Source organism: Phyllostomus hastatus, unplaced genomic scaffold, assembly GCF_019186645.2.
Source record: "Phyllostomus hastatus isolate PE091 unplaced genomic scaffold, TTU_PhHast_1.1 phas_contig_1, whole genome shotgun sequence".
Classification (NCBI taxonomy): domain Eukaryota; kingdom Metazoa; phylum Chordata; class Mammalia; order Chiroptera; family Phyllostomidae; genus Phyllostomus; species Phyllostomus hastatus.
This window is the reverse complement of record NW_025333498.1, coordinates 47683192-47692676: the sequence shown is the minus strand read 5'-3', so window position 1 is coordinate 47692676 and position 9485 is coordinate 47683192.

Genomic DNA, 9485 nt, shown 5'->3' with positions numbered 1-9485 from the left:
TTATTAATTCCTGTCTCTTTTTAATGTTTAGAAGTTCAGATAGGTATCGCACTCGGTTTTTAATTTACAGTTCTCTGATGTCTACAGCTGAGTACATTTTCATATATTTAATAGTCATTTGAATATCTTCTTTCGAAAAGTGTCAGATAAAGTTTCTGCCGGTTCTTAATAGTCTATATTTTTAGTCTATACAAGTTTCTATTGAATTGTAGAAGTTCTTTAAAAATACTGGATATGAGTTCACTTTGTCATGTATGCATTGAAAGTATCCACTCCCACTCTATGGCTTGCATTTTCATTATCTTAATGTTTTGTTTTATGAACATAAGTTCTTAGTTTTAGTAAATTTTACTTGATTAATGTTTTCCAATATAGTTAGTACTTTTGTGTTTTTTAAGACATCTTTGTTTTCTCCAGAAACATGATGTTATCCTGTTTGGGTTTAGCTAATCATTTTACCATTTATACGTAGATTGTAACTACCTGGAGCTGATTTTTATCTATGCTGTAAGGCAGGGGTTCACTTTTTTATATGGAAATTCTAATGCCCAAGAATCATTCATTGAAAGGCTTCCTTATTCCCATAAAATACAGTGTTATAAAGTCAGTGTCATTTTTACAAAGCAAATAATACCTGTGTGGATTGGCATTATTTCTCAGCCTTTTTTTTTTCCTGCTTGTTTGTTCTATTAGTTTTTTCATGCACCAATATCACATTGTTTTAATTACTGTAGCTCTATGATACATCTTAATTTCTGGTAGCATAAGTGCACCAGCTTGTTACTCCTTAAGTTTGTCTTGGTCATTACTAACTCTATATTGTCACATGTGTTTTCAAATCAGTCTGTCAATTTTCATTGACTGCATTGTAGTTGCAGATAAATCTGTGGACATTAACATCTTTATATTGAGACTTCCAATCTGTGAACACAATATTTCCTTCATGAATTTAGGTTTTATTTATCTGTTACAGAAAATTAGTGAGCTTTATTTCTTGTGATGTTGTGAATAATTTAAAATTAAATTTCCTGTTTGTGACTGATAATGCACTACAATTACTTCTACTTTAACAATGTTGCTAATGACCTTGCAATATTTTCATATTTGTTTAGATTTTTGTAGGCACTATTATAATATTTATAAATAATTCTAGTTTTATAATCATGTTCCAATAACTATTTGTTTTATATTCTATTTTTTTAATTTTTCCTTATTACCCCAGTCTAGGATATCTAATTCAAGATGAATAAAAGTGTTGATACCAGGTGTCCTAGACTCTTTTCCTATTCCAAATTATTGATATCTCACCTTTAAGTTTGAAGTTTGTTGTCAATTTTTGCAGGTATTGTTAAATAGATTAAAGAATTTCATTTTAAATATTACATGATGACAGTAGTTATTATGACAGCATTTAATTATATTAAAATTATTCTTTATGTATTAAGATAATCATATTTTCTAGTTTAGTAGGTTATTGGGTTATTGTGATAAAGTATACTGCTTGATTTTCTATTAAACAAATCTAAAATATCTCAAATTAAGCCATCATTTTTATAAGTCTTCAGATTATTTCTGGTTTGCTATGCTCTTAAAATGTAGCATTTCAGGAGCCCTGACAGAAAGTTTGGTGTATTTAATAGGGTGGGTCCCTTTTCCTGTGTAGATCCTGAACTCCATTTTTCCTTCCTTCACATCACAATAAAAAAAAAAAACAAAACTGTTGTGTTTCATCAACTTTCAACCTAACTTCCTTGCTCACTTATCTGCCAGCAGTTGCCATGGCAAGAATCATCAAATGTTGGGTTCATTTTCTGTTCCTCCTTTTCACTAATGTCTTTGCTCCTTATTTCTTGGCTTCCATGACAGACATAATCTTTAATTTTTGACTACAAAAATTTCCATGAGATTTCAAAAGCTGTGCCTTCCCTGCTTCTACCTGGGCTCTTGTCCTTAACACTATGACCAAGAAATATTAAATGCCCCTAGAGAGAAAGTGAGCCACAATATTGGTTCACTTTTCTGTGCTTCTCTCTCTGTGAGTTTCTGGTTCTCCAGTTCTAGTTGCCATGAAAGCTCACTTATGCCATCAAACTTTTTTTTTTTAATTTTGGTTTATCTAACTGCTATCAATAGAAAAAGATCTGCTACTACATCTCTATTGTAATCCAAAGAACACCTTGACACAGTAATTCTTTATTTACCCTCTAAACTTCTTACTCTACTTTCCAAGATTTTCCATTACTTCTCACATACCATCATCCTCTTTTTCTAACAATTTTTAAAAATAATTTTGCCTTTTTTGACAGACATGTTTGTTTTACAAATATTTAAAAATTGAGATCAATTACACATAACATAAAAGTTGTTATTTTAACCATTTTTAATTTTCCAATTCTGTGTCAATAACTACATTTACAATATTGTGTAAATATTATGACCATCCTTTTCCAGAACTTTTTCATCTTTCTGAACTCTAGACTCATTAAAAATTAATTCCCCAACCTATCACCCCCAGTCCCTGACAACCATCAATTTATTACTTTCTGTCTCCATGAATTTCATTACTCTAGGTACCTCATATAAGTGGAATCAACAATATCTGTCTTTTTGTGATGGACTTATTTCATTTAATATAATATATTCAGTGTAAGCTATGTCTAATGTATTTCCTAGGCTATTTTCTACCTTGGTCCATTAAAGTTTCTGAAAGCATAGCACAATTACATATTAGATACCAAGTAATTTATTTCCTTATCATTAGTTATCAATAAAAATCTACTTTTGCCTTTTAAATATATCTCCTTAATCTTTCATGCAATGATGTGAAGATTGATCTAAGCAATTTGTTATACAATGAATATTATTAGTACACTAGAAATTATTAATTACACTATGACCAAGGCAATAGGCAAACTAAATTTCAGATTTTTTTAAGGTTGTATTTATTTATATTTAGAGAGAGGAAAGGAAGGAGAAAGAGAAGGAGAGAAACATGATGTGCAAGAGAAACATTGATCAGTTGCCTTTCTCACATCACTAACTGGGGACCTGGCTCACAACCCAGGCATGTGCCCTGACCAGGAATTGAACCAGCAACTTTTTAGTCCACAGGCTGGATTCAAACCACTGAGCACACCAGCAAGGGCCAGATTTCTTGTTATATTCTTGTTACTGATTTTTTTCTCACAGTTTTCTCTGCTTCTTCATTTGAAGTCATAATTTCAAGAAATCTAAATGAAGGGATAAGTCAGCATCCAAATTAAGTATACAAGTAATTGCACCAATACAGCTATGTTTGCTATTGATGGATTAAGTGACTAATCTTGTTGATACTTGGATTCCTACAAGCACAATTAGGCAGTTATGAATGCAGTAGCACACACAATATGCTTTTCTATGCATATTCAAATTATATTCACAAGTAATAGTATTACATGCAAACATCTTTCCTGGAAATAAATTTGAACTTAGAAAAGAATATATTCTACTGACCTTAGATTAATTCTCTATTACAGTAGAAAGTAATGAAGTGACAGGTTAGCAGAGAACATTTCAATGTGAAATGAAGCTGATTATAAAGATATAGATATAGATGTATTTCAGTAGATGTAGATATAGATTTAGATGTAGATATAGATAAATATCTTGTACATACAGTGCTATAATTATAGTGAAGTGAATGATATAGAACCATGAATTTTATTTTTTATTTTATTTTATTTTATTTTATTTTATTTTATTTTATTTTATTTTATTTTATTTTATTTTATGATTTTATTTTATTTTTTCATTTCATCCCAAAATGTAGGAATCAGGATCTGGCAAACATCCCTACCTCTACCCCTGACCCACCCCTAACACACACACCAGAAAGGTTACGTCCTAAGCAAGAGCTCAGTGGTCTCACTCCAAAACAAACTTGGTTTTCAAAGTAAGATTGAAAACTCATTCAAATAAATTAGCAAGAACAAAATGGTAGATTAATGCATTTTCCAGAAGAATCACATTTTTTAAAGAATCTGGATTATAATTCTATTTTTTTTTAATTTAAGTTCTTGTTGTTGTTGTTGTTCAACTAAAATTATCTCCATTTTCCCCCCACCCTTCCCTGCACCACACCCAACCCACCTCCCACCCTCAATCCTACCCACTGCTTTGTCCATGGGTCCCTTATACATGGTCCTTGATGACCCTACTCCCTCTTCCCTGTTAGCCTCCTCCTCCCTCCCCTCTGGTTACTATCAGTTTGTTCTTTATTTCAATGTCTCTGGTTATATTTTGCTTAGAGTATAATTTTTACAAAAGATACAGTTGATCTTTGGAGAATAGAGACTTCTTACATTACAGTAAAAGTGTCATTTTCTAACTCCCAATAAGTTTTCTTAAACATTTTGCTTGTTTTAAATTTGTGAGTTTTGCAGAACAGAAATATTGTTTATTATTATTCTGATATTATGCCACTGCCATTTAATAGTTACAAGGTTTTAAGAAACCATTTTCTTTTCACAAACCATTAGTTCTTCATTTACAAAACATAAATAATGCTATCTTTCAAAAATAATTTAAAGGATTAGAAGCAAAATATATAAAGTCTAACACAAAACCTAGATATAATTATACCTTTATAAGTTTGAGCTATTATTTCTATTAGTCCTTATTTTAAGTGACTTTTTTCCTTCTTATTTACCTCCTATTTCCTTTTTTTGCCTAAGGAAAGTCTAGTCCAATTCATTTCCTCTCTGCTTTGTCATCCCCAAATGGTGTCTTTCTCATGTAACATATTAGTAGGAAATAATGAAACAACTCTGTGTTAGGCACGCTTCTAAGATGGCTCTCAATGATTTCTACCTCTTGGTATTTCCTCCTCAGTGTTATCCTCTCCTCTTGAGTTCGGGCAGGACCTTGTGACTGGCTTCTAGTGCACTGGATATGTAAAAATTATGAGAAGTCACTTTCTATTTTAGGTTATAAAAGACTTAAATTTATCTTGTCCTACTCTCTCCTTCCTTTCTCCTTTCTCAAAAAATCAGCTACCATTTTATGAGCTCCTCTATGGAATATCCCAAATGGAAAAAAACTGAGAGAAGCTCTTAAGCAACACTTCATGAGAAACAAAGACCTCAGTCTAACAACCTGTGAAAATCTAAACCCTACCAACAATCACTTGGCTGAGATTGGAAGTGAACACAACCCTAACAAAGCTTTAAGATGACCGTTGTCTTTGCCTGCCCCTTAACTCACTGTTGTGAAGAGACAGAGCCACAGAGCCAGAGATCCCAAAACAGATTCTCAACTAAAAACAAATAAACAATGACAACAAACAAACAAAACTTTGAGATTTAAAAAATGTTACTAAGTGTTTGGGTAAGCCACTAAGTTTAGGAGCTATTTGTTATTCAGAAATGGAAAATTAATGCAAACTTATTTCACAAGACTTTTATTTCACAAACAATTCTATCTGCAAAAATTCTTCTCTAGGGTATTTAAAAATACATTAGTTTCTGTGGCTAAAGACATGTCTTCTTATTTACAAATGACTTCTTATAACTATTTCCCCTCTACCTCTGTATCCCAGAAAAAAATGATCAGGCAGTAATTTTCTTCAGAGTAGATGGCAAATGAGATTTTATATATTTTAATATGTATATACACACATTTATATGTAATACTTGGGTAGAAAAATAAAATTCTGTATTTTAATAAATAAATTATATAATAAAGTAGTCAGAAAATGATTTTGAACATCCAATTTTTTGAAAAGCAGCATGAGAAATACAAATAAGAATAAAATATTGTTCTCTCCCAATGAGGTTATATTCTAGTTAGAAAAATAAAACCTACATAGACTTAAAGCCTACTAATACTCCAAGGTAATAGATGACAAATGGGTTGCACAAACAGTCAGTAATCTAAAAATAAAAAGAAAAAAGTAGCTATCCAGAGGAAGGCAGAGCATATGCTAGTATTTTTTAAATGATTAGAATTAGAAATTAGTCCAATTTTCACACTTACGATACTCATGTCCCCTTCCTTCATAAATAGTTTCATTATTGATTATCTTCTTCAGCACAGATAGCATATCATATTACTTATGAATCTATGTTGGGAACCACCCTGCCTGGTATCAGAAGCTGTAACCCCCACCAAGGCTAAGGCTAAAGGAACGACCTTGGACCATAAGCCAGCAAGGAGACAAAGCTTATCTCCCTGGCAGGAGCACCGCTTCTGCTCCTTTTACTTCACCCAGCCTGCCCCCAGTGCTTGGTCAGTTAGCCAATGACGGGTAAGATTCCCCAAGGGGGGAATGACCTAAGACAGGCACGATTCCGTGGGAGGCCCCCAAGGAAGGACTTTGGGGGCTACAGCAAAAGGGAGTGATGGGCCTCCAACCCTTGGCTTTGTCAAAGCCTGAGTCCTCATTGTCTGTGAGAAAATCTCCTTATCTCTTCGCTGCCTTACTTCCCTTGTTCCACCTAAGCCTGAAACAATGAGAGAGGGTGGTGCAGCCCTGTGCTGGAAAGGGAGGGTTCTCTGGTTGATCATGCCTAAGAAGGAATATGTAAAATCCTGTGAAATCTGCTTTGTTTAGAATGCTCTCAATTGAATGATAAGGGTCCAAGGAAGAAGTAAGTTTGTTCCTTACAGTTTTTTACAGCTCTTTAGCTATCTGACCCAGACTCAAAATAGGCCCTCAGAGTTCCTTGTTATTTCATCCATACTTCAGGGCAATGAGTAATGAGCTTTACCTGAATTCCTGTGTAAACAAACCCAATAAAAGCCTGTTCGGGTGGGAGAACGAGGCGCTCTCCCTTAGGGGCGCTCTCCCCTAGGGAAGATGGTCATGGTGCTCTCCACTAGAGAGAGTGGCTGTTTCATCCCTATTTCTCCACAGGACTCAGTTGTCTCTGTGTATGTTTTTCTCGTGTTTTGATGAGCCATCTGCAGTGTTCCAAGGTCACTGCTGGTCAGTGGCCGTGACAAATCTAGGTATGTACAAAAATATGAAATAATTCCCCCAAGGCTAGAGGCAGAATCAAAATTAAAACCAAGATTGTTAAACTCTGAAGTAAAGAAATACCAATTAATGTTTCATATTAGCTGAAAAAGAAACAAAATGATCAAAATATAACTCAAAATATAAATACAGTGCCAAAAATTAAAATTTGTTTTAAATAATTTTATTTTAGTTATTTATTTATAAATAAATAATGTTTTATTTATAAAGAATTTTGTATCATGTTTCTATTTTAAACCCCTAGAAGGTTTAGAGACTATGTGCTTGAATAAATAGCCTTCTTTAGTGGTACAGATGAGATGTTCCTAGTGAACTGTTGTTTAACAATTAGAAAGGCATTGATGCTCTGACAGAAAATAATACTGAAAGGAATGTGAAGGAGGGTATGTATGATGTCACAGAAATAATGGAGTATGACATTTTAAACAGAAAGAAGTGATTTTTAAAGACAAATTCAATGGAGACATCAAACATGATAAAAACCTAAGAACAGCTTATTGGATTTTGAAATTTGAAAGCACTTTATGACTTTAATGAGAGAACTTGACTACAGTCATGGGGCAAAAGATGGAATTCATTGGATTAGAGAGTGAATATGAGATGAGGTGACAATGAGAATAGACGCCCTTTTGACAAGTTTAGATAAAAAGCACAGGAGGGATTTGCTTTTGGGAAAAGGGCTTAGTCGCAGGGAAGGACAACTTTATAGAGTATTCACAAATTGGAGAGAGAAAGATGTCTAAAGCAAGACAAGTTAAAACACTTGTTAAGACAAGTGGAGTCAGGTGCTCTAGGTAAAGAAGGGTAGATTGCCTTTGAAGAGGAAGGGGACCATGTCTTAAAATGGAGAAAAATATTGCAAAGAGAAAAAATATGTACAAATATGTGGTTGTCTGAGAGAGGCTTTGTATTTGACAAAGATGATAACTGATAGCTTCACTTTTCTCTCTGCTCACGTAAGGAGGGTGAAGAAATAGAGAATAAGAACAGTAATGAAGAGACGTTAGAGAAAATGCCAAAGGCAAGTAAAGGGCTTGGCTGTGGTGTCAATAAGCTTTTGTACAATTTTTTCCATCAGTACTCAGAATTATTAATATTTTATTAAATCTTGAACCAGTGATCCTATTAATGCTTGCATTTTCTTCTATAGCTATATGTGACATTCAGGTCTTTTGCCTGAAAAGTTTTGCTAAGCACTTAGTCTGGAGAGAGCTCTGGAAATTTGAAGTCAGAAAATTAGCTGCATATTGGTCACTGAACAACTATTCTTTCTTTACATTTTTTTTAAGATTTTATTTTTATTTATTTATTTTTTTTAGAGAGGGAAGGAAGGGAGAAAGAGAGAGAGAAACATCAATGCGTGGTTGCTGGGGGCCTTGGCCTGCAACCCAGGCATGTGCCCTGATGGGGAATTGAACCTGTGATGCTTTGGTTAGCAGCCCACACTCAATCCATTGAGCTACGCCAGTCAGGGCTACTGTTTATATTTCAGCCTTTTTCTCATATTCATGCTTTTTGTTTTTTTGCAGAGTAACAGAACAACATTAAAAGTTATAGACTTGGAAGGAAAAGCAGGAGGAATTTGAAACCTAGAACTATTCTTCAGATATATTTTAGTTTATGTTGAACATCAGATGCCTTATTTTAAATGAAGCAATAAATTTATTTTATTTAAAGGCAAAGCAAATTATATGTATATAACTGGGGATAAAAAGCATACTTGCAAACTAATTTTAAAAACGTTTTCTTTTCCTAATTAATAAGTGAATTCAGAGACAATTCTTGTAGAGCAAGACAATATGTGCAGAGAAAACATCTTAGGCCCAGAGTTAGAAAGCTGGGATTTGAGGCTCAGATCTGACATTGACTAAATTTTTGATTTGTAGTAAGCCATTTAAACTCTCCGAGTCAGAGTTTCCTAATTGTAAAATGAGGATAAGATCTATCGTCCAGGAAGATTGGGTGGAAAAAAATGGCATATTTCTGAAAGTGTGTAGTACAATAAAAGCCCTCTAAAATACCGTTTTCTTATTTGAGGAGCCCTGCAAGAAAATGCAATATATAATTATTTAATCATTTTGTTTTTATACATTTCTGTAAGTGTGGAGGCATTTGATCCCAGGTTATAGAAAATTTAATACAGCCAGGTCAAGCCTAAAATCACATGAGGCATTTTTTAAAAAATTTCTATTATATACAACACAGAAGAGAAAAAATAAAAAAATAAAATAAATCATAGATCTATAGATCTATCACTTAAGAACAATGTGGCTGTTTTTCAATTTTCCTTCTCATTTGTTATGTTTTGGATATATATTACCTCCTTTTGTTAATTCTACCAGTAAAATATTTTTCTGTGTTACTGCAGCCTTTATTGTCATAAGTTCAAATGGCTCCATTGTGTGGACTTATTATTGGTCATTCAGTATATTTTTAGTTTTTTACTATTATACACAATATACATAATAAA